This window comes from Sciurus carolinensis, chromosome 4, assembly GCF_902686445.1.
Source record: "Sciurus carolinensis chromosome 4, mSciCar1.2, whole genome shotgun sequence".
Taxonomy (NCBI): Eukaryota; Metazoa; Chordata; class Mammalia; order Rodentia; family Sciuridae; genus Sciurus; species Sciurus carolinensis.
In genome coordinates this window covers 33,104,520-33,131,429 of record NC_062216.1, presented here as the reverse complement: position 1 = coordinate 33,131,429, position 26,910 = coordinate 33,104,520, and positions in this window count along the sequence as shown.

The following is a 26,910-nucleotide window of genomic DNA, read 5'->3' as shown; positions in this document are numbered from 1 at the left end:
GATTGTGTTATTGAGTTCTATGGTTTCTTTGTTCAATTTTTGTTTGGAAGATCTGTCCACTGGTGAGAGAGGCATGTTAAAGTCACCTAGTATTATTGTATTATGGTCTATTTGGTTTCTGAGATTGAGAAGGATTTGCTTGACATGGGTGAGCCACTGTTTGGGGCACAGATATTTATGATTCTTATGTCTTGCTGATTTATGCTTCCCTTAAGCAGTATGAAATGTCCTTCTTTATCCCTTCTGACTAACTCTGGCTTGAAGTCCACATTATCTGAAATGAGGATGGATACCCCAGGTTTTTTGCTGCGTCCATGTGCATGGTATGTTTTTTCCTATCCTTTCACCTTTAGTCTATGGGTATTTCTTTCTATGAGATGAGTCTCTTGCAGGCAACATATTGTTGGATCTTTCTTTTTAATCCAATCTGCCAGTCTATGTCTTTTGATTGATGAATTCAGGCCATTAATATTCAGGGTTATTATTGAGATATGATTTGTATTCCCAGTCATTTGGTTCATATTTAAAATTTTATTTATTTATTTATTTATTTATTTTTTGACACATCTTGGTTCCTCCTTTATTTGACAGTTCATTTAGGATAATTCCTCCCTTTGCTGATTTGTTCTTTGTTTTTTATTTCTTCCTCATGAAATATTTTTCCGAGAATGTTCTGTAATGCTGGCTTTCTTTTTGTAAATTCTTTTAGCATTTGTTTATCATGGAAAGATTTTATTTCATCATCAAATTTGAAGGTAAGTTTTGCTGGGTATAAGATTCTTGGTTGGCATCCATTTTCTTTCAGGGCTTGGTAAATGTTGTTCCAGGCTCTTCTAGCTTTTAGGGTCTGGATTGAAAAATCTGCTGATATCCATATTGGTTTCCCCCTGAATGTAATTTGGTTCTTTTCTCTCACCGCCTTTAAAATTCTGTCTTTATTTTGTATGTTCGGTATTTTCATTATAATGTGCCTTGGTGTGGGTCTGTTGTAATTTTGTGTATTTGGAGTCCTATAAGCCTCTTGGACTTGATTTTCCATTTCCTTCTTCAGATTTGGGAAATTTTCTGATATTATTTCGTTGAATAGATTGTTCATTCCTTTGGTTTGTTTCTCTAAGCCTTCCTCAATCCCAATAATTCTCAAATTTGGCCTTTTCATGATATCCCATAGTTCTTGCAGATTCTGTTCATGATTTCTTACCATCTTCTCTGTTTGTTCAACTTTGTTTTCGAGGTTAAATATTTTGTCTTCAATATCTGAAGTTCTGTCTTCCAGGTGTTCTATCCTATTGGTTATGCTTTCTATGGAGTTCTTAATTTGGTTTATTGTTTCCTTCATTTCAGGGATTTCTGTTTTTTTTTTTTTTTTCAATATCTCTAACTCTTTATTGAAATGGTCTTTTGCTTCCTGTATTTGCTCTTTTAACTGTCGATTGGTGCGTTCATTCAATGCCTGCATTTGCTCTTTCATTTCATCGTTTGCTTCCCTTATCATGTTAATTATGTACATTCTGAACTCCCTTTCTGTCATTTCTTCTGCCATGCTGTCATTGGATTTTATTGATGTAACATCCAGATTTGTTTGAGGCATTTTCTTCCCTTGTTTTCTCATGTCATTCAGGTATCAGTGGACTGCTGAGATGTTGCAGATTTCCTCTATTGACTTATAATGTCCCTGAAGATTGCTAGTGTATCCCCTCTTATCCTTCAGTAGCCTGAAGTCTTGGAGGAAGTTGATAATGCGGTGCTCCCCAAGGAAGCTGCCTCTCTAGGGGTGGTGGTCTTCAGGTGGGGTATATTCCCTGCTAGTGGGCAGAGGTGCCTCCACTTGTTGACCAATGGTCATCCAAAGGGGAACTAGGCTGCGGGCTGAGGCAGGGCCTGTTTGGGCCTGTGTCTCTGGTTTTACCGTCCTTGTGGGAAAACCTCACCCGGTGGAGAAGACTCACCCAGTGGGGAGGTCTTGCTGGTCAGTTCCCCTCCTAGAGGTTCCCCTCAGTCCACAATTACGGCCTGGGCAGGGCAGCCTTCCCAGGCAACATTCCCAGGGGCCCAGACCTACCTCCTGGGCCTGGGAGCTTCACCCTTCGCAGACGAGTCTCCTTAGGCTGCCTCTCCTCAGAGAATCTGCCCGCAGTCCTGGAACCTTCGCTCCGCCGCTCAGCTTGTCTCTGCAGCTCTTCCACCAAAAAACCGCATAGGACCTGGGACCCTGTTCTGCACCTAATCGCCTGCCTATGCAGGCCGTCCTCTGGGCAGCCGCTGAAGCCTGGCAGTTTACTCTGAAACCAAGCGCTGTGCTGAGCAGCTTCCTCTGCAAAGTTCCCAGTGGTCCGTGTTTACCGCTCCCTCGGGGGGAGGGGTGTCTCGCTGAGCAACTCTACTTCACAAAGTTCCCTGCGTTCCGGGGCTACTGCCCCATCCGGGACGCCTCCCCAATGGGAGAGACTCACCCGGCAGCTTTGAGTTGGTCCCAAGTCACTCACTATCTCCTCTTTTGAATCCTGAGTTCTGGAGCAACATGAAATGCAGCCGCCCTCTAGTCTGCCATCTTGAAAAACCTATCCTCATTATTTTTATGTGCTATCTATCAAAACACACTATTGGCCATTTTATTAAAAAATAAAATAATGCGATATATATTAAATACTCAAGCATATATACCAGTTATGTATAAAATTTAAAAATTGGGAGGTGTACTAAATTAGTAAGGATATGGTGAAATCAAATTGTTTATTAAATTGGGCATACATCTTGTTTGCAGGAACAGATTTATAATATATCAGGTTCTCTCTTTTTTTGGTATCCAATATTGTCTGCTACTATTGCATATCAATTTTCTCTAACCTCTATTTTCAACTGCGTTGATGTTTCTGTTTCATTGATTTGTTGCCCATCAAGTCTGAATCTGATCTGCCTCATTGGAAAACTGTCATTGACAATAGGCTTTCATTAGTTTACTAAGTGGCGATGCCTCTTGGCCTTCCTGCACCATAGAACCACGGCCCTGTCACCTGCAAATTAATGATTGTTTCTGTTTCTGTAATGCTTCCCTGTAGTTTCATTGGTCATGGTAACTATCTTCATCTTTTCATCTGTGGGTTCCCCTAAAGGACTACTTTCTCACTGAATGAGGAGACTAGCCAGATCAAGAGAAATAGAAAATAGATGTAGCCGGGATGCAGTCTATTCATTTACCACTCAGAAGCAGTTTGAACTTCTGCCTGTTGTGCCTGCAGATAATCTCTTTGTCATAAATTTCATGATTTTTTTCCGGCCTCAGTTTGCTTTCAGGACAAAAAATGCAGCATGGGACTTGGGGGACTTTAGTCTTGGAGACAAGGGCAGAGTTACAGGTCTGTTTTCTTAGCCTGAGAATATTTGGGATCCCCCAGCTAGGCCATCCAGATCACCCTTCTGGAATTGCCAACTCTCTCCTTTCTCCTAAGTAGACAGGAGAGTGGGTGGGAGGGCAGCTTCACCCAGCAGGAGCCACTATCTCCTCTATGTGGGACACTCAGCTCCTCTCCTAGGCAGGACCTCAAGGGGTTATACGGGTGTGTCTAGATCTCCATGTCCACACAGTGAATGTTGCCCATTTTGTACTCTCTGACCCACAGCTCTTTGTCTTTGGTTGGGTCCACTTTTCAAAGAAGTTGATCCATAGGCTTGACTGTGCTTTGGTTGAACATGTCCATCTCATGCTGCAGCTGTGTGTACTGGCACAACTGTTGTCAGATCATCTCCACCCTCTCCACCAGCCACTTCAGCTCCAAAGTGGTGATCACCATCTCTTCAAACCACTTGGACTGGGCCTGGTTGTAGAGGTCCACACAGCACGTGAGGTCACCACCAGACTTTGTGGACTTCCTCTGTGCCTACCTGATGTCCTCCTCCATCTTGTTGCTCAGCTTGATCTCCACCTGCTGGGTTTTCATCTCCAGGTCTCTCTGTCACTCTGTGAGCACTTTCTGGGTCTTCTCCACCAATGCATAGAGGCTGGTGAGTTGTTTGTGGATGTCAGTTATGTGGTGGTCACTCTTTCTCATGTCTTTCTTGAAGTTTTCATGAAAGCTCATTAGGGGCTTCTCTACCTCCCTGTGAAGGTTGGTGGAGAACTTGAGATGAACTTCTGCTTCATCTCCCAGGTTCTTCTTCACCGGGGTCCACGCTTCTCCCAGGGAACCTTCCTCCTGTGCAGTTAAGGAGTTGTGAGAGAGCGTACCCAAGTTCTTTGCATATTCTTCTTCAATCTTTATCCTTTCTTGTACAAAATCAGACATTCCTTTCTGCATTTGTGGTCAGTTCATTAAGCCCTTCTGGAGGCTGTAGCTCCCATTAGTACTGGCAAGTTGATTGTCTTTAGATGGTGGACTTTCAATGAGTTGCACAATCTTGGTCTAAAGGTAAACCTGTAATCAGTGCTTTACTGTTAAACTTGTGTGTGGTGGGGTAGGGTGAAGTAGAGCATTGACTTGTAGTACTTGTGGATTTATGTGGCACACCACATACACCACCATGGTCTATCTCAAGCTATCAATATAGTGTTACTGAAATTTGAGAAGAAAGGCACACCATCGGATTTCAGGAGCCAGAAGGTGCAAGCATCAACACACCATTGCCTGCAGTTATAGAACAAGAAATTTCCATGTCTACATTTCATTTTCAATAAACAATTGCTCCCGTCAACAAACCAAGATGTTAAACATGTATTTAATGATGTAAAAACTGTATTTGTTCATGGGTTAAGATGTTAAAGTTTGAGGCTGGAGCTGTGGCTGGGTAGTAGAGCACTTGCATGGCATGTGTGAGGCACTGGGTTTGATTGTCAGCACCACATACAAATAAATAAATAAATAAATAAATAAGGTCCATTGAGAACTAAAAAAAAAAAAAATCACATAATTAAAAAAAAGATATTAAAAATTTCCACTGAAATTTCTTTCCAGAAAGCTTGAGAATTTTTGGAAAGGGAAGAAGAAATATTGACTAAATTGTCTTTTTGTTTTCTTTACAAGTTAAAAAAATATTCTGCATGTAAGTTGGTGGTTTAACATAATCTGTGGGTACTGTTGGCCTAACAAAGATGCTTCTTAAAAATATAATTCATACATCATACAGTTCACCCACTTAAAGTTTATAGTCCAATGAGTTTTCTAGTTACAGGGCTGTGCACTCATTACAGTGATGTAGAATATTGTCATTATTCTTCAAAGGAACACTGCTCCACTTACACATCACCTCCAGTCTCCCTATTCAACTGACCCCTATGTATCTACTAGCCTACTTTCTGTCTGTAGAAGTTTGCCTATTCTGGATGTTCCATGTGAGTGGAATCATACAACATATGCCACCTTTTGTGTTTGCCTTATTTTATGCTGTATGTTTTCTAGATTCATCTATTGGAGCATGTATTAGAAATTCATTCCTTTTTATGACCAAATAATATTTCATTTCATGCATAAAAGCATTTTATTTATCTATTCATCAGTTGGTGTATATTAATTTTATTTCCACTTTTGTCTATTATGAACAATGCTCCATGAAATTTGTGTACATTTTTATGTAGTCATGTTTTTATTTAATTTTTGGTATAACTAGGAGTGGAACTTCTAGACGATATGGTAACTCTTTAACTGTTTGAGGAACTGCTAGAATGTTTTTTTTAAATGAGCTCAACTATTTTACATTTGCATCAGCAATGTATCATGGTTTCAATTTCTTTATATTCTTGCCAGCATATGTTATCAGTCATTTTGAGTATAGTCATGCTAATGGGTATGAAGTAGTAACCTCGTAATTTTGATTCACATTTTCCTAATGGCTGTGTGTACATAAATTTATATAGCTGTATGAAGTTTATGTAACTGTTTATATTATACATGCCTTATTAAAATGTCATATTCATTTGCCTTTCCCCTTATTCATAACTCTGTCATTTTCCTTTCTTTGCCCCAACATTCACACCTGCTCATCTTGTCTAGTGTCACATAATTGAACTTTTCCTAGTAGGTAGCATCCTTCTATATCTTACCTGTTCACATAATCATATAAAGTGCATATGCATTGATATTTTTGCATGTTATGTACAAATATACATGCTTTGTCATAATGCATATATTTCTTCTCACTACACTTCTTTAATAAATTACTACCAACAAAAAGTTCTCCAAGTTAACTGATATAAATGAACTCATTACCTTTTTACTCAGTCTCTTTATGATAATTTTGTAGTTTGAGTTTATAGTAATTTTCCATTCATTGTCCTATCCATGGGTATTAGAAAGGTTTTTAACTAATTTTTCTTTGAACACTGCTGTAATAATCATTCTCTTACACAGGTCTTATGAACTCAGACTTTTATCATTAATGTTTGAACTCCAGGACGGGAGAGCTGAATCAAAGAGTCCACGTGTTCTTAATTACACTAAATATTTTCCATTTTCTTTCCAGAAGGATGGTAGAATTACGTATTTCCATTAGTAACATATAAAAGCATCTTTTTCTCATAGCCCAACAGCAATAGATGTTAAGTTCTTTTAGTTTCTGTCAGTTTTATAAGGTTATTGTGAGATTCTGGTGACTTTAATTGGCCACTTCAAGGCAACTAACAGATTTGAGCTACTTATGATATTGTTTATTGTCCATTAGAATTTGCTCTTCAGTAATAAAGCTATTCAGATCTTCTGAAGTTTTACATTGGTGTGTTTTCTAGTTTTTCTCATCAACATGAATTAGTTATTTTATATAATACATTTTAACCACCATTGATATCTGTTTTAAAGGTATATTTTTTTCCAACAGTATTATGAATCTATTGCTTGGTTTCTAATATTATTTCTTAAATATTTTAAGTTTTATATAGTCAAATATACACCTTCTTTTAGTGAAGTCATAGACTTCTAGATATTTTCAAATGTTTTTAAATAGTCTTTTAGTTTTTTTATACCTATAATTTCTTTTTAACATGATACAAGATAAGAGCTTATTTTAATTTTATTCTGCATGGAGTGCCAGTTTTGCTAACTTATTATTCTAAAGAATATGCATTAATAGAAATGGCAGTTTGATCAGATATTCAAGTCTTTTATCTAAATACATAGTACATTCACATATATATATAGATGTATATACACTTATTTTTGTTTGCATGATTTGTCCTTCTTTTCTACAACAATACCTTAGCACTTACATTTTGCAATATTTGATATCATGCTTTTGTTTATGTGGTGTTACCTAGAAAGGGCAAAGGATATTTCTTCTTGCTGTTCTTTATTCATACATCCCTTACTCACATGTAGATATTTATTTTTTTCATATAAATTTTCAGATCGTTTTATGCAATTAGAAAAACTTACTGGATTCTTGTTGAACTTGAATTATGTCTATATTAATTTTGAGAGAACTGACATTTTTATTATTTTAAGTCTTTCCTTCAAAAATGCATGATGCTTTTTCATTTGTTTTGACATTTTGTGACCCTCGATATGTTTTGAAATCTATCTTCAGTCTTATTCATCTCTTATCAAATTTATTCTGAAGTATTTAAGCTATTTTAACTGAAATACATTTTTCACTTTTCTAGGTTTATGGGAAGGTATTAAATTATGTATTATAGATTATAGACAGGTAGGTAGATAGATAGATGGATAGATAGATTGTTCCTGCAAACATATTCTGAGTTCTGAGATGAGATGCTTATACCACAGGCATTGCAGGGACCGTCCAGCTGATGCACATGTGGGTAGGATGACTTATGAATGGATTATATTTTTCTTCTTTCTCCCCATATCAGTAAAAAAAAAAGCTACTTTTTAAATTGATTATGTGGACCTGTGACACAATGCTACTTGGATTTGACTGGTTGTCTACAACATAATTATCAAGTGTTAAACTAATATAAGCTTAAAAAAAACCTGAGTTAGCAAAGAGAAGAAAACAATTGATGAACTGGAAATAGGAGAAATGCATATTCATTGTCTTTGTAGAAATGAATATTACCTGCAACTCTCTACAAATCATAACTTGATATTAAATGCTGGTAAAATGAATTGGAGTAGCTTAAATTCTTGTGTGGAAAATAATTATGCATTCATTCATTTATTTATTCATTTTCCAAATGATTATCTGTCTTTTAGTATGTATAAGATGAAAGTCATTGCTTTGTTGCAGAATTCATTCCAGCACAGGGATATAAGTTAAAAATGCTTGGTGATTGCTCTGGCTAGAGTTTCAAGGGCACTGTTGAATAGAAGTGGTGAAAGAGGACATCCCTGTCTTGTTCCCATTTTTAAAGGGAGTGCTTTCAGTTTCTCTCCATTAAGAATGATGTTGGCCATGGGCTTAGCATAGATAGTCTTTAAAATATTCAGGTATGTTCCTACTATCCCTATTTTTTCTAGTGTTCTGAGCATTAGATAGAGCAGTGCTAGTCAGAGCAATTTGACAGACTAAAGAAATTAAAGGGATATGAATAGGAAAAGAGGAACTTAAGTTGTCACTATTTCCTGATGACATGATTCTATATTTAGAGGATCCAAAAAACTCCTCCAGAAAACTTCTAGACCTCATCAATGAATTCAGCAAAATAGCAGGCTATAAAATCAACATGCATAAATCTAAAGCATTTTTTATTCATAAGTGATGAAACATCTGAAAGGGAAATGAGGAAAACAACTCCATTTGCAATAGCCTCGAAAAAAAAAAATACTTGGTAATCAATCTAACAAAAGAGGTGAAAGACCTGTACAATGAGAACTATAGAACACTAAAGAAAGAAATTAAAGAAAACCTTAGAAGATGGAAAGATATCCCATGTTCTTGGATAGAGAGAACTAATATTGTCAAAATGGTCATACTACCAAAAGTGCTATACAGATTCAATGCAATTCCAATTAAAATCCCAATGACATACCTTACAGAAGTAGAGCAAGCAATCATGAAATTCATCTGAAAGAATAAGAAACCTAGAATAGGTAAAGCAATCCTTAGCAGGAACAGTGAAGCAGGGGATATCTCGATACCACATCTTCAACTATACTACAAAGCAATAGTAACAAAAATGGCATGGTATTGGCACCAAAATAGACAGGTAGATCAATGGTACAGAATAGAGGACATGGACACAAACCGAAATAAATACAATTTTCTCATAGTAGACAAAGGTGCCAAAAATATGCAATGGAGAAAAGATAGCCTCTTCAACAAATGGTGCTAATAAAACTGGAAATCCATATGCAACAGAATGAAATTAAACCCATATCTCTCACCCTGCACAAAAATCAACTTACAATGGATCCAGGGCCTTGAAATCAGACCAGAGACCCTGCATCTTATAGAAGAAAATGTAGGTCCAAATCTTCACCTTGTTGGCTTAGGATCAGACTTCCTTAACAGGACTCGCATAGCACAAGAAATAAAAGTGAGAATCAATAACTGGGACAGATTCAAACTAAATAGCTTGCTCTCAGCAAAGGAAACTATCATCAATGTGAAGAGAGAGCCTACAGAGTGGGAGAAAATATTTGCCACTCATACTTCAGATAGAGCACTAATTTCCAGAATCTATAAAGAACTCAAAAAACTTTACACCAAGAATACAAATAACCCAATCAACAAATGGGCTAAGGATATGAACACACTTCACAGAAGAAGATCTACAACCAATCAACAAACATATGAAAAAATGTTCAACATCTTTAGTAATAAGAGAAATGCAAATCAAAATTACACTAAAATTCCATCTCATCCCAATTAGAATGGCAATTATCAATAATATAAGCAACAATAGGTATTGGCAAGGATGTGGGGGAAAAGGTACACTCATACATTGCTGGTGGGGTTGCAAATTAGTGCATCCACTTTGGAAAGCAGTGTGGAGATTCCTTAGAAAACTTGGAATGGACCCACCATTTGACCCAGCTATCCCACTCCTTGGTCTATACCCAAAGGACTTAAAATCAGTATACTACAGAGATACAGCCACATCAATGTTCATAGCAGCTCAATTCACAATAGCCAGATTGTGGAACCAACCTAGATGCCCTTCAATTGATGAATGGATAAAGAAACTGTGGTTATATATATATACATATATATATATATATAACTGTGTGTTATATATATATATATATATATATATATATATATATATATATACACACACACACACGATGGAATATTACTCAGCTATAAAGAATAATTATATGGCATTTGCAGGCAAATGGATGAAATTGGAGAATAACATCCTAAGTGAGATAAGCCAATCCTAAAAAACCAAAGGATGAATGATCTCACTGATAAGCAGATGATGACACATAATGGGGAGTGGGAGGGGAACAAGAATGGAGGAAAGGGAGACTGTATAGAGGGAAAAGAGGGGTGGGAGGGGTAGGGGGGAAGGAAAAACTAACAGAATGAATCAAACATCATTACCCTATATAAATGTATGATTATGCAAATGGTATGCCGTTACTCCATGTACAAACAGAAACAACATGTATCCCATTTGTTTACAACAAAAATAAATTTAAATAAATAAATGCTTAGTGATGATGTATGGTAATGAAGAAAGTAATATAAGGCAAAGGAACACAATGTGGAGGAAAGTAGGATTTGCTCTCTGATGGGGTGTCTGGAAGAGGTTTTAAGAAGAAATCACTGAAATGAAGACATGTTGGGAGTGAGAGAGCAATCCATGAAGATATTATGGGGAGACATTTTGAAGCAGGAAAGCAGCAAGAGCAAACAATGATAGTGTGGCCCACTTGGTGTTCAAGCTATTTATTAGTGACATTTGTTTTTCTGTAAATCATTTTCATCTTTCAGAGGCATACTCCATGAGTGCTTCCAGATGCTTTGACACTAACTTCCTTTGAATGCCTTCAGTTTCTCCTCGGAGATTTCATTAGGGAATTCACTGTCAATAACTGTGTATCTAATTGTATTGGAACTGGGCTCCTGGTAAATACTGAGTCTTAATCTTTAGGAAGCTAGACTATATGTATTTTGATGTTGCTGCTGTTCTGTGTGTCTTGAGGGAGAGATTCAATATAATTTTGGCAGATTTCCTTTTGTTTCAGAAATATCACTAATTAGAGTTCCTCAGTTACACAAATATAAAACCAGAATCCTCATTGTTTTGGGAAGAATATGTGAGCTCACCATTAACTGGAATTCAAAAACTCCAGTTGGGCTTATAAACACAACTATGTCTCTGAAATGACGGAAGCTCATTTTCCTTCTTGAATCTGAATTCAAAATGTACAATGCTTAAAATATGTTTGTGACTGGTAAATGTGCTTTTGGTTTGAGCACTTGATTCCATGACTTTGGGAGAAGAGATCAGGAGAGTAGATGTTATTATCCTGAATATCCTAAAACTTTTCTTTTCACAGTGGGAGATAAAAGGGTCAAGAAATTAGTTGAACTTGGAGAAAAGCCACCTCTACAAGAGTGGCCATTTCTTGATCTACATAAATGTAAAGTTCATTTCAGTTTAATGATCTTAGAGGAGGGTGAGTTTGGCTGTAGCTTCAAGATATGCATTTGATAGCTAAAGGTTAAAAGAATGTCAGTTGATTTTTTTTCTAGGCTATTGTGAATGGGATAGTTTTCCTAATTTCTCTTTCAGTTGATTCATCACCAATGTATAGGAATGCAATTGATTTATGTGTGTTAATTTTATAACATGCTACTTTGCTGAATTCATTTATGAGTTCTCAAAGTTTTCTGGTGGAGTTTTTTTTGGGGGGTCTTATAAATATAGAATCATGTCATAGGCAAAGAGGGATAGCCTGAGTTCTTTTTTTTCCTGTTCATATACCTTTAAACTTTTTCTTCTGCCTAATTGCTCTTGCTAGAGTTTCAAGGACTATGTTGAATAGAAGTGGTGAAAGAGGGCAATCTTGTCTTGTTCCAGTTTTTACAAGGAATGCTTTAAATTTTTCTCCATTTCAATCTAACAAATGAGGTAAAAGACTCTACAATGAAACCTACAGAACTCTAAAGAAAGAAATCGAAGACCTTAGAAGGTAGAAAGATTTCCCATGTTCTTGGATAGTCAGAATTAATATTGTCAAAATGGCCATACTACCAAAAGCTCTATACAGATTTAAAATTATTAAAATTTAAAAAATCCAATGATGTTCTTCATAGAATTAGAGAAAACAATCATGAAATTCATTTGGAAAAATAAGAGACCCAGAATAGCTAACGCAATCCTCAGCAAAAAATGTGAAGCAAGAGTCATCACAATTTCAGAGCTTAAGTTATACTACAGAGCTATAGTAATAAAAACAGCATGGCATTACACCAATACAGATATGTGGATCAATGGTACAAAAAATAGAATACACAGAGACAAACCCACATAAATACAGTTATCTCATACTAGACAAAGGTGCCATAAGCAATCATTGGAGAAAAGACAGCTTCTTCAACAAATAGTGCTGAGAAAACTGGAAATACATATCTAACAAAATGAAATTAAACCCCTATCTCTCACCCTGAACAATACTCAACTCAAAGTGGATCAAGGATCTGGGCATTAGACCAGAGATCTTGGGCCTACTAAAAGAAAAAGCAGGCCCAAGTCTCCATCATGTTGGCTTAAGAACTGAATTCCTCAACAAGACTCCTAAAGCACAAGCAGTAAAATCAAGAATCAATAAATGGGTTGGTATCAAACTGAAAAACTTCACAACAAAGGAAACAATCAAGAATGTGAAGAGGGAGCACAAATAATGGGAGAAATCTTTGCCACCTGCACCTCAGATAGAATATTAATCTCCAGGATATATAAAGAGCTAAGAAAACTTAACACCAAAACAAACAAACAAACAAACACTAAAAAAAAAAAAAAAAAAAAAAAAAAAAAAAAAAAAAAAAAAAAAAACAAAAAACAATAAATGGGCAGGAATTGAAGAGACACTTCACAGTAGAAGAAATATTCAACATCTCTAGCAATTAGAGAAATGTAAATTAAAACTGCACTGAGATTTCATCTCACTCCAATCAGAGTGGCAATTTTCAGGAATACAAGTAACAATAAATGTGGGGGAAAAGGTACATTCACACATTGCTGGTAGGACTGCAAATTGGTGCAAGCACTATGGAAAGCAGTATGGAAATTCCTCAGAAAACTTGGAATGGAACCACCATTTGACCCAGTTATTCCACTCCTTGTCCTATACCCAGAGGACTTAAAATCAGCATACTACAATGACACAGTCACATCAATGTTTATAGCAGCTCAATTCATAATAGCTAAACTGTGGAACCAACCTATATCCCTTTCAACAGATGAATGGGTAAAGAAACTGTGGTATATACACACAATGGAATATTACTCTGTCATAAAGAAGAATGAAATTATGGCATTTGCTGGTAAATGGATGGAACTGGAGACTATGATGCTAAGTTAAATAAGCCAAGCCCAAATAACCAAAGACTGAATGTTCTCTCTTATATGAGGATGTTAACACACAATAAGGACAGGGCTGGGTGGAGAATGGAAGTTCGTTGGATTAGACAAAGGGGAATGGAGGGAAGGTAGGGGAGATGGGAATAGGAAAGACAGTAGAATGAACCAGTCATAACTTTCCTATGTTCCTATATGAATACTTGACCAGTATAACTCCACATCAAATACAAACACAAGAATGGAGAGGTATACTCTGTGTATGTGTAATATGTCAAAATACATTCTACTGTCATGTATAACTAAAAAGAATAAACAATTTTTTTTTTAAAAAAAGAATACCAGTTGAGGAATATGAGATGCTATGACTATATTGTGATCTGAGAATCTCAGCTCAATTAAGGGCCTAATAACCATTCTCCTGTGGTAGCACCTTGACTATCACCCATCAGAAGTGTGCAGAGAGTTCCATCTAGGTCTGGCTGACCTTCTATGGCATAATGAGGAGTTGCCTTTGAGAATGAGGGATGCCCATGGAGGAGTCTAAAAGACACAGGCATGGTGGGAAGAATGTTCCCTGAGAGAAAAATGTGAGATGACACTAAGGAAATATTATAATAAATTTGTGTGGCCCAAATTAAAATTGTTGATACGTAAATACATTCTATTTTGTTGTACAAGGCCTGAAACTTATTAATGGGCTTATTATCAATCAAATTTTTTAAAAATTATAAGGCCATTATTTTTAATTCCTCTCTTTTAGCTGAAAATATGTGAAAATATATTAGCATAAATAGTAATTTTTAAAAGTAAGATATGTGTGGTTTTTATTATATCACTTATTTATAAAATTGTCTTTCTAAAAAATAGCAAAATTAAAATGCTATAGAATTAAAACAGAAATGAGGGATCAAAAATACCACCAGTTTGGAGTCACTTTAAAATGACTTCAATGGTTCTAGAACAGAGGTTGGTAAACCATGAACCAGATCTGCTAAATCATGTGTATTTGGAAAAAAAAAAACAAAAAACAAAAAACAACAAAGGTTTACTGGACTAGAGCCATTTTCATTTACACAATATATAATATTGTGCATGGCAGTTTCACCTTACATAAATAATGTGAAATGTTAAAGATTGGCTAAAGACCTGTCTGTTCTACAGAGCCTAAAAATTTACTATGTGATCTCATGGAGTAAAAGTTTGCTGATCTTTTTCTAGAATATTACTTCCCTGGATAAAACTGCTTCCTTTGGAGTGATTTTTTAACAAGTGCTATTGGCACATAGATATTGTAGCTTATTGGAACAATTTTCATTTTTCTGTATTTTTTTCCAAGTTGAGAAAACTTTTCACCCTGAAAATACATTTTCTGTCATACCATATTATTTTTCACACTATTTCTGAAGATTTTATACAGATTTTTTTCCTGCACTTCAAATCTTTTCTAGTTCTCTTAGTCTGATAGTCAAATATCCAAACAACCTATTGTTCCCTGATGTAGGGAGATATTCTTATTTATTGCCTATCATTCTGTTATCATAAAACATGAACAAAACATACAAATAATGTTTTCCAATACTATCTCCTTAGCCAGGGCTCTTTATATTGCCTTTTCTTCTGTAGTTTGATTACAGTTTAGGAAGGACTTATAATTCAACCCTTCTCTGTTTCCCAGACCTTAAAACCACCAGACACGCCATATTCAACTGAATTTTGACAGATTCATTCTCAAGTGAAACATTATTGAAATTTTCCCAATCCCTCAAGCAACAATTTTTTTCCACGTAGGTCTGTCCCAAAATGAGCCACACTATGTTTCGCCAAGTCAATATTTATACTGCAAGTTACAGAAGGGTAAACACATTGTTCCTTAGATTTTATTTTAGCCAGTTTGATATTTCAGCATGAATTATTTCTTTTGTTTAAGACTATCTGGCTCTAAATTTAAAATGGCAAGAAAGAGAGGCAGTGATCTGTTCTGCTTCTGTCATAAATGCCACTTTAATGTTTCCCTATTTTCTTTCCATGTATGTTCCTTTGCTCTTGGGGAAAGTGCATTTCACAAAGAATGCCTTTGCGCATCTGCCTTCTTTGAATTTATTGGAATGTAAGCTCCTTGGAGGGAGGACCTGTATCTTTTACATGCTAACGACCTGACACACAGTGAGCCCTAAATAAATGTTAAAACATCATTAGACCAAACACTTCAATCATTCTCTGTTTTGAACAAGAGGACTGCAGAAGTCGTGACAGCTGGAGTCTACTTGAGATGTCAATACCTTTGGGTGTTTTTGTCAAGCTACAGCCTGAGGCCCCTTCTGTTGAAGAGATAATAGAAAATATTAAATATACTGACAGGTGTCTTAAGCAAGAAAGAAAGGAAAATGAAGGAAAGTTCCTGTGAAGCAGAACATTTGAAAAAAATAGTTTTTTAGTTAGAAAAATCATGCTTTGGAAAATATATTTTTTTCTAAATTTGGGCTAAAGATAAACAAAATAGTTTTCGTTAATTTTAAAGAGAGAACACATGCTATTTCGAATGAAAAAGCAGAAATACTGGCACAGTAATGCTTAACAGAATGCAAATTTCTGCCTTCACATAACTGAGATGTGTAAGACATTCACATAAATATCTGATGTGGAGATGTGACTAATAGGAGGAAATTTTTGGTTACAAGAATAAAATTAAGGAGAAAAAGTATGGTTCCTAAAATCGATTTACTAATTTCAGGACTAATCTTGCAGAGTTCAGAGCTTGAAGGAGTCAGAAATAGGAGAAGAGTTGGTTTCTGTTGCGGGGCGGCAAGGAGATAATTTAATGAACATTTTTGCCATTATATACCCCTTTTTGCAGTCTTTGATTTTTTACATGCTTATTTTTACCACAATCTTTCAAGATAAGTATACCAGGTTTTTGCATCAAAAGCAGATAGACAGTCAAGATATGACAATAAAAGTTTAAGAATAGCAATAATCCTTAGTCAAACAGTTTTGAAATTGAGCATGATGTATACAAGTCTAAGGTAAAGCACAGTTCCTCCTCATACTGTATTCTGAGACAGTACTGGCCACCTCAGCAAGAGATCTTTACTATTTTACTCTTATAAAAGAAAATAGCTCATTTAATTATCAATTAAGTTCAAGACTCAGTGTAAGGTTCAGAGTCCAACACAGTGGTGCATGCCTGTAATCCAAGCTTCTGAGGAACCTGAGGTGGGAGGATTGTGAATTCTGAACTGGACGTGCAGTTTAGTGAGACTTGGTCTCAGAAAACATCAACAAAAGGGAAGAACAATGTAAGCCTCAGGACCACTAGCTGTAGCTAGTTGAGGATGATGTCCTATCTTTTAGCCTCCGTATCATTTTTCTGTCAATCTAAGACAGAATGGATAAATTGGTGCAAATTTTAATTTTACAATAACAAGAAATAGTTTATATTAGGAGCATTCTTGCTTATTTAGAATGTCTTATTTCTTAATAAGAGCTAGCTTGATAGGCAACAAAGAAATGTGTTATTAGTATGTTAAGTGGGAATTTAAAATTTTCATGTGTACTTTTAGATGCAAGAAAATCATGTTTAATGCAATTTGCAAATTTTTATATTCTGGATTCACTTTTTGCCACCAAGCAAATGTTAGGTAATTGGCAGAATGCAGTTTTTACGTATGTATTCCCTCTGAAGTAACAACCAATCTGGCATCAACAGGAAAAGGTAATGAGAAGTGTAATTACCTAATATAAATGAACTCAATAGTGACTGTTTTCCATTTAAAAATACCACCTGTTTCTTTTAGCATTTCCAAGCTTTCCAGTTATGACCCACTGTCCTTAACTGAGATAGCACCTAACTGTAAACTTAGGAAACATGCTTGTTTTAGCAACTCATATACATAGCAGGGATAATATAAATTAAACTTAAATGCTGAAAGTTAATCTTAACTAGCAAATGAAAAACGTGTATTTCATGGTGTCAGAGTATTCTGTCAAAAAGAAGGCCAAGTTTATAATGTAACTTAAAAGGAGAGATAAAACATGGTCCTGGGAAGCTATGTGGTTAATAAGTACAATTGAGAGTTTGACAAATTTCTCTTGTCAAATAAAGGTAGAATGCATATTCTTCAAGTTCCATACATTTTCTGGCATTTTAATTTTCCCCTTTGCAACAGCAAAAAGCAAAGCTCTTTCATCATACCTTGTAATATAGAGATGGCAGCTTCTGTGAGTGTAGACCAGATTTTCTATTGACAGATAAGTTGAAGTGCCCTTGAAATTAAAAAAAAAGTAGATTTTATCATTACTTTTTTTTGTCAATAAATTGAGCAAGTGTTGTTCTATTCTTTCAGTTGGAGAGTAAAAGAATTGTTTTGTAATTTCAGGTCAAGAGTATATATCTGTAATTCTTTAAAAATTTTTTATGGAAAAAAATAGTTATGAACAGAGAAAACAATATTTCACCAAAGAGAATTCGGTATGAATAAAATAATTAACATTCATAGAATTCTGAATAAGCATTTGTAATGCAGGGCATTTTCCTATGGCTATGCTTTGATAGTCTTCTAACATTAAAATTCAACAAAGTAAATCAGCACAATAGCAATAGTGAGATTTCACAGTTCAATTAGTGTCTGTTTATACATTTAGCTTGTCTGCCTTTCTGAAGAAGCACTTCAGCAAAGACCATATTACATAGGGGTTTTATATTTTAAATGAATCTGATTACAACTGAAAAATGAGTTAACTTTAGTAAATAGCTTTTGAATAATAAACATGCTTTTTCTAAATGTTGAATGTGAAAAGGTTGTAAAGCTTGCTGTCGGATGACATGTTACTTTGCTGTGGTCCCAGGCAAGCTCATGATTAGTAGAATTATTACCCAATCCCTGGTAGTACCATCTCTGAGATATGCTCATTAAGCAGGGACCTACAGAATGGTTGAGAAAGTGTGGATGCATCCTTTCACCTGTAGAGTTGGATCATGTTGCTTCTCCTCCCCATAATAGACCATAGCCCTCTCTGAAATCAGTCTTTCCCTTTAACAGTCAATCAAATTTAATGTTCTGCCTTTTGAAAAACTAGATCATATGACATCTTCAACAATGATAAGAGACTACCCTAATTCCACTTTTAAACATCTTTCTGAAAGAATTGTGAATTCTTATTTCCCTTTCCCTCCTCATTCCTTAACTTACATTAGTACTCTATTCTCTGGAGACTTTCTCCAAAATAATTTTTGTTAAGACTTTCTATCATTTTCATGTGATTACATTTAATGAATATTTTTTGTCATTCCTCTAGCTTGAAATCTCAAAATCATTCAAGTATGTGGATTGCTTCATCCTCTCTGAAGCACTATCCACATGGTCTGGATTTTCTTCCCACCTTTTTCTTCCCATATCCTTCTATCTTATCTTGTACCTGATCATTACATTTTGGAAATGCTCAGTTTTTCACTTAATCAAAGGTACTTCCAGAAGAAAACTATGTACATTCATATATATTCCCATTATTTTAAGATGAATCTCTATTTTGTATATGAGTCACTGAATTTTTTTGTTTTAGATCTACATAAAATTTGAATAGATTTACATACTATGATACAAATAAAGCAAAAAATATAAAAACTGTATTCATTTTTCCTTATTTATCCATCTTACCTACTAAGTTGTAAAAATCATGAAATTTGTTACTTTATAAAGTCTAAACTAAATCCAAATGGGAAGTGCTTAATAAATATTTGTTTAGTGAAACAGTGAATTAATCAATAAACTGATCCATTACTAGATATTGATGTCTAGGATTGATAATCATGTTCTCTTCCCCATGAGATTCTGAACAAACAAACAAAAAACATGTAAGGAGTAGAAAAGATCAGACAATTTGTGTATTGATCACAGAAGCTGTACTCTGAAACTAGACTTTGTCCAAGAGCCAAACTTTTATCTCCTTACTTCTTCATTTGGCATTCCCTCAAATCATGGCAAGAGCAACGGACACACAGACTTCTCTTCAGCAGCAGCTTCTTCTTTTGCCTTACTTCATGAAGGAAATAGAGCAAAGTGAAACACAGGCACAAACTGGAATCAAATGCATTGCGCAAGAGAGAGCCAGAGGGATTAGGCTGTGCCTGCTCAACTTCTACTTTCTAATCACATCAATGATACGAATCTCTCCTCAGGAGAGTAAAGGTCATGGAGAATAGATAAATCACACACAGTACTGTCTCACATCTTACACGGGGTTCATAGAATTTCCCGCTTGTTCTGCCATCTCTGCTCTTGATGATGTGGACCTCCTGCATTCATGGTCCCAGCCCGAAAGATGATTCTCAATATTGGGTCACAGAATATGTTTGCCTCTGTCTGGTAAGAACACTAGACAAAAATCTCAGATAGTTTGTAACTTTCCTTTAGGGGCATATATAAATATTTGGGGCACATCCTTGTCATATGACAACTGGTGGCTCAAGACTATTAATACTCCCACCAGCCATTCTGGTTTTATTGATATGTTTAATGATCTTTCAGAATGTAGATGTTATCTTGAAGAAAAGTAAAGAAAACTTTCACCCTGAACCGGTTCAATTAAATGATGTCATTTATCCAGAAACGACTAACATCATACTTTGTTTTGTGGTGCTGTGGATTGAACCGATAGTTTGGACATATTGGGCAAGCACTGGAGCACAAAGCTGTACCATCGGTTTGACATAGTACTTTTGCAGAGTAGGTGTTCACAGAATGAAAATGAATTCTATCACAAATGTATAAATTCATTCAAGACTGTGGTTACAAATACTAAACTCTGTAACTGGAAATGATGTTCCACCACAATAGATTAATATCCAATCAGTGGCATAAAGTATGGTAGGTAATTGTCTAAGTAAGTCTGTTTATCCTTCCCCATATTTATAAACATATACATGGGTCTTATTATGGTCCTGCATGATATTGGACATAATTTGGAAAGTATTATGATGAAGTGAATACTAAGTCAAAGACCAAGAGAACTATTTTATTGTAGACCAAATTATGGATTAAAATTAAGAAAACATTGTTCAGCATTTTATTTGAATAAGTAAACACTCTGTGATCAACATACACACAACACATGCACACACTAACGCATTCAACATACACAAAATGTGTTTCTCAGTGACCTTTTACATTAAAGCAAATGATATTCAGAAAAGAAATAGAAAAGAGAAGTGACAAGAACACTAATGTTGATTGCATCAAATCCAAGAGAGACTTTTAAGAAGTCATTAGCCAAGGAGTCAGCTTGTCTGTTTTACTAAGATTTACCCATCTGATATTTTAACATTCTAGTTAACCAGACAGTTAACTATCAGCACATGATAAATTGAGCATTTGTGTGCTATTTTTCCAATGGCAGAAAAATGAATGAGATTAGTAATTTGGAAGTTTCTGACATTAATCATCTGAGTTATTGTGTATATCAGTCAGGGTTCAACCAGGTTAAAAATAATAACATAATTATTTGTACAACAGGGGTGTGTTCTTGTATATTATATCAACTGTTTACTTAGTCTGTATGTAGTTGTCTTCTCTTCTGATGCTTGAAGGGCAGATAGTTGGTAACGGAAGGTGTATAAGAGGTCTATGTGCAGGGGGGAGGGTAATAGGCCAGGCCAGAACAAGGTGAAAACCCCTCATGCAATCTGCAGACCCCGAGGATGAACTGAAGCCCATGCCAGCATCACATTGACTCTACCTTGGTGGTATGAGAGTTCTGAAGAAGTCAGTGACCTGCCTGGCCACCCATGAAAAAGAGAATCCAGGAGAAGGTAAAACAGCTTGAGGACTACCTGCTGCCAAGAGAGAGGTCAGCAGCTCAGGAACAGCATGTATAAGTGACATAATAGGTGCTGCTTTATTTCTGTCCTTCATTTCTTCCCAAGAATCTCTCTTGTGACCCATCCTAACCAGAAAAATGTAAGTGTATTGTAGAAAAAGTAGTTCAGTCTTTCCAGGTTAACACATTACAAAGTCATCACAATCTACCTTTTATCATCTTGGCAACCATATGTATCTCTGTAAAACAAAATCTTTAAAGACAATACAGAGTCACACTCTGTCTCACATGAAACACTTCTTTTTTGTGCAATAGAGAATGTGTACTTGTTCAGAAGATAACGTAAAGTCTCCCCCATACTTTTTTATTTTGGTCTGTGGGTGATGTTTATTCCTCTCCTAGCTGATCTATACACCTCTTTGATATTGCATAACTTAACAACTAAGATATAACATTACTATTAATACATATGATTTCAGATGATAAAGATATGAGAAAGTGGAAGGGAGATAAGAGAATAATTGCAGTTAAAATATACGTATACAAAATCATATCCAAATAAAGAAGAAATACTCATAACCATTACTATCTTTGTTCTTGCAAAGTGATGCTTTCACAGTTAGTGTTGTAATTGCCTTCTTATACTAGCCATTGCATAGTCTCATTGCCCTCAATAAGCACTTAGCTGAATTCTTGCCTAGTGGTATTATCGAAATATGAATTTCTAGAGGATCTTGAAGTTCATTGGAAGTATAGCCTGAACTCTGTTTCACAGTTATTCATCTACTTTCATCACAAGGTCTTGGGAATACTGTGGAAAAAAAAATCTTGTAGATACTTGAAATATGGGCATATCCATTCATATATAGAGAGTAAAATAATATCACTTGATATGCAGGATTAATCAACCTGACCAGAATAATAACCCCATATTCTCATGTGGATTTACTGTAATGAACTAACGGGGTAGGAAGAAATTTAAATTTCAGTCCTATGAAATAATTTTGTGTCTATTTGGGGAAGCATTGTTTTGAAACTAAGACACCCTAGTCCAAAAAAACCCTAGTAAGTTTGGGAAGCACAGATTTTGTAAGTGGATAAATAGGGATAATGGCACTTCTTTTAACTCTTAAGTCTATGTATCCTACTTAGAGAAGAAATTTAGATACTTAACTTACCCAGAGGGACATTACCACATTACCACATTACCACATTACCACAGCTGGGTTAGGTTAGTACCTATATGATACTGTCTCTGGTCCACAGTAAGCAAACTAACCATTTTATCAAGCCATGTGTTTTGAGATTATGGAGAGTATAAGATCACTGAATATCTTTCATCTATTATCATCTAGCATGTTCTGTAAAATGAGTTCCTTTTTTCAGAAGTCAAACTTTGTTAAATACCATAGTAATAGATATAGTATTATGTAATGCAAAGGTGGTACTTAGGCAGGGGAGGAAATGCAGTATCTGGAAGTAAGAACCTGCTCCTCTTAGAAAAAAGGACAGTCCTTTCATAATAGAAGTAGTCCATTATAATCTAACCTTACGTGATTGTTTTCCTTCCATGAATTGATGTCATTTAGGGAGCTGAGGGCTAGTTCTCACTGTTGGCAGAATGGGCATTCATTGATGGCTGTAATCTGATGTGCCTTGGTGAATGGAATTCCATGTTTTGAGCCCACATATAACCTCCATCTTTGCTGCCATGTCTACTTTGTTCTTGTCCCCTTTGGGCTGTGAGGAGAATCAAAGGATGTGTCATCCTATCTATACCCTTGATTATTAAAATACTCTTCTGGCCAAGGTCATCTTTTAGTAAATAGTACATATGGAACAAAAATACCTTTACATCTGTATCCAAAGTTGTTCTTAATCACCAATTTCCAACCAAATTTTATTTCACGTGTACTTTTGGGTGGTGTCCGTTTGCCATGCAGGAACATCTGCAAACCAAGCATGAATTATGTGTGGGTCAATAGAGAAAAGGTAATGTAGCAGTAACAAAGGGCATAGGACATTCTTCTATCCTGTGTCATCCGGACCTGCTGATGTCTAAACTCCCATATACTACTTACTTTTGATGCAAGTGTATTTTGTATGTCCATCTGTGTTTACTGCAAAACATTTACTTACTTAAATACTCTATCTCAAGTGCTATCTTCTCCCACAGTCAGGAATATAATCTCTACTAAGACTCTGTAAAAGACCAAATATTATTTCCCAAATGAAGAATACTGATTCATGGGGAATGGCATGACATTTTTCCAATATCCTAAGTCAGAACAGGTTGAACCAAAAGCTCCAAATTGGATCCCTATCCCCCACTAACATTTTAAATGCTAGCAAATCTGATGAGTCATATGACCCAAGGGGTAGAGCAATTTGCATGGTAGCCTAGATATATTACAGAGGTTTCTGTAATTCTAAATTCCATTTAATAACTGTAGCCTTTTAGGTAACTCACTATGTGGGTAAGAGTGTTGCAGTTACATTAGAGACAAAATGCTTAGTGGTATTCTTTAGATAATGGAGGCAACATATAACATATTTAAGTGTGCTGGTAGGAAGGAACCAGACACAAAAAATTACCTTTCACTTTGGAAGGACTATCTCAATATATCCAAGACCAATGGAACCTTGGACACTTCAGTGAAGTAGCAGGACTGTAATGGTTAATTTGAATTGTCAACTTGATTGGATTAAGATATGCTGATGATTAAGAGGCCTTTGGGTGTGTCAATGAGGGTGTGTCTAGGAATGATTGGAATGTGGGATAGTGAACTGATGTGGACCCCTCCTAAGCATGGGAAGCACCACCCAATAGGATGGAATAAAAGTTGGAAGAACAAGAAAGCAGATGCAGATGCAAGCTTGGCTCTTCTTGAATAGGTTCTTGATTGCTGCTTCAATCTTCTGAGGATATTGGACTCTCGCTCCTTCACTCTTCCAACGCACTCTGCCAGTGATTCTCCAAGTAGTTTCCAGAAGCCTTGGTCTCCAACTAGGGTAGCACTGTTGAACTTTCCTGTTCTGGAGCTTTCACGTCTTGGATTGCACAGCTCCTCGTTCTTCTACCTCTCCAGCTACAGACACCCATTGTGGACTATCCAGCTTCTGGTCACGAAAGACAATCTAATAAATTCCTTTTTTTAATAATCTTACTTCCTGTTGATTCTGTTCCTCTAGAGAACCCTGACTAATACAAGGCCCCAGAATTCTTGGCCTGCAAAAGTCTTGCAAATGTATCTATAATAGTTGCTACTTCTTGTTCATCATGTGCAATCAGTCTAATGTTAGAAATGTAATAGACTGGCTGAATTTTGAAAATTCACAGATTCCCACAGATTAAAATATGAGCTAGAACTAGAGAGTTGAAATGTCTCTGAGGCAAGGAAGTGAATGTATATTGCTGTAACCAAAATGGTTCTGATGGTCTTTATTAGCAAGAATAACTTAAAAAGCATTCACCAGATCACTAGCTGCATGCCAGGTGTCAAGAGATGTATCGATTTCCTCAAGGAGGAAAACCACATTTCATACAACAGTTGCAAATGGAATCATTACAAATTAAAATTATAATATTCTACTGTCATTCTCCGAGAATGTTTTCTTCATAGACCAGTAGACAAGTTGAAAGGGGATGTGGTAGAAAATATAATCCATGCATTTTTTTTTTTTGCGTTATCACAAATGGTGCTAATCTCTGAACTGTGGTATTTACTTTGGTTTACTCTTTCCATAGTAGAGGTGATGTTAGTGGCTTTCACTTGCTCTTTCCTATCACAATTATCATTATTTCTCAGGTGGGGGCAATGACATGGAGATTCCCTTCATTTTCTGAGTATACCTATAAAAATATCCAATTGTACATTCCAGAACTAGTGACCTAATCATAAGACCCATTCTGGGAGCCCCTGAAACCACTGTGAAATGAATGTGAAACAAATCTCCATTCATAATCTAACTTTCCTTAGGCCTAGTGTGAGTGTCTGGCTACCATGATGTATTAAGTTTCAAAGTCTGGTATCAGTTCAGAGTTAGTGTCCAATAATACTTGGAAAATCTGGTTATTTCTCTTTCTTCATTACAATCAGACAGGTAAATGACACAGATCCAAAAAAGTGGGGAGGGGGTGCTTAAAGATTAAAAGTATGAACATTTGACAGTGTAGCAGAGTCCTTTTTAAAGATTCCTCAGATTGTAGTTCATTGAAGGGCTTTTGTGCCCATAGTTTGGTCAAAATTGGAAATGACTCAAGATCTCTGAGTTTCTGTTTTGGTGCTTTAAAACAGATGACTGTTCACTAGTTCTAAAATTTTCCTGTTAATGTTGGTGGAGTAACTCTTTAGTCAGTTGTCCATCTATTTAATTTCTAGGAACTGTATAATCAACTAGCCAATGCCAGTGATCTCTGTTGGTTAGGTATTCTTACTACTGCTTTGTCTCTGCTATCTGTTTTGGTAACTATACCAACATTGTTTTTGACTATTAATGCTATCACTTGATCCCACAATACAGATCCCATCACCACTCATGTGTTTAGGAATCCTGTTTGAGTAGCAGTTTTCAGTGTGATCTCCAGCCTACAGAGCAGATTACCACAGAATGGTTCAGTGATTCAGGGGCTCCACTTACAAAGTTATATTTCAGCACCATAGTGAAAGAAATGTCCTTTGGACCTTACTTTATGGGAGCAGATCTTGCATGATCATCCACTATAGAATTCCATTCATCTATGATCACCAGATCAAAAGTAGACCCCAATAATGATCTTAGCTTTAGATAATTCCCTCCCATTGAATATGAATAGATCCTATGACAATGAAATAACATTGTCATGAATTTGACACATTCCTTGTCAAAAGATATGTTTCAAATATAATTCACTTTCCAAATCAATTGACTGAGTTAATCAAAAGGGGCATTATTATGGTTTGGCCTTACCTAATCAAATGGTCTCTAGAATAAGAGCATTGTTCTGGTAGACTGGGATGTTTAGAGCAAAAGACTGCCTACAGAGAAAGAGACAAGATTTAGGAGCTAGAATTAGTCCTTAGGCAACTACCATTAAGAAAACAGAGACCTCAGCTATAACCCATAAGGAACTGAATTCAACATATAATTTGAATGAAAACCACAGCTCTGGGCTTCCCCTTGACTGTGAGACCCAGAACAGATGACCAGCTAACAACCCACAGAAACCATGTGATAATAAATTGGTATTGTTTAGTAACTACATTTATGGTAATTTGTTGTGGAAGCAATATAAAAAAAAAAAAGTTGTATGTTCCTAAACCTTGGAAGAATTATTCCACAGTAGAGTGACAAAGTAAGTTCAGCCAGTCCACATTCAAGTGGAGGAAATTGCTGTGGAAGGTAAATACAAGGAAACATAGATTGTAGAGAGGCATCTCATATTCTGCCTATTCTTTTGGGCAGAAATTCACAAGCTATAGCAAGGAATTTCAAAAAGTAGACTTTATCAACACCAAGGAAAGATAGTTATCTATGTCGATCTTAAACTTTCTGAAGTACTAAGCTCGATTCATTTGGAAATGCACTATGATATATTTAATTTTAATGTCATTTTTTTATGTGTAAAACAGTCTTGTAAGTCATCTTGAACCTTCTGAGTATCATTTGAAACTTAATAGACACTTAGTAGGTCA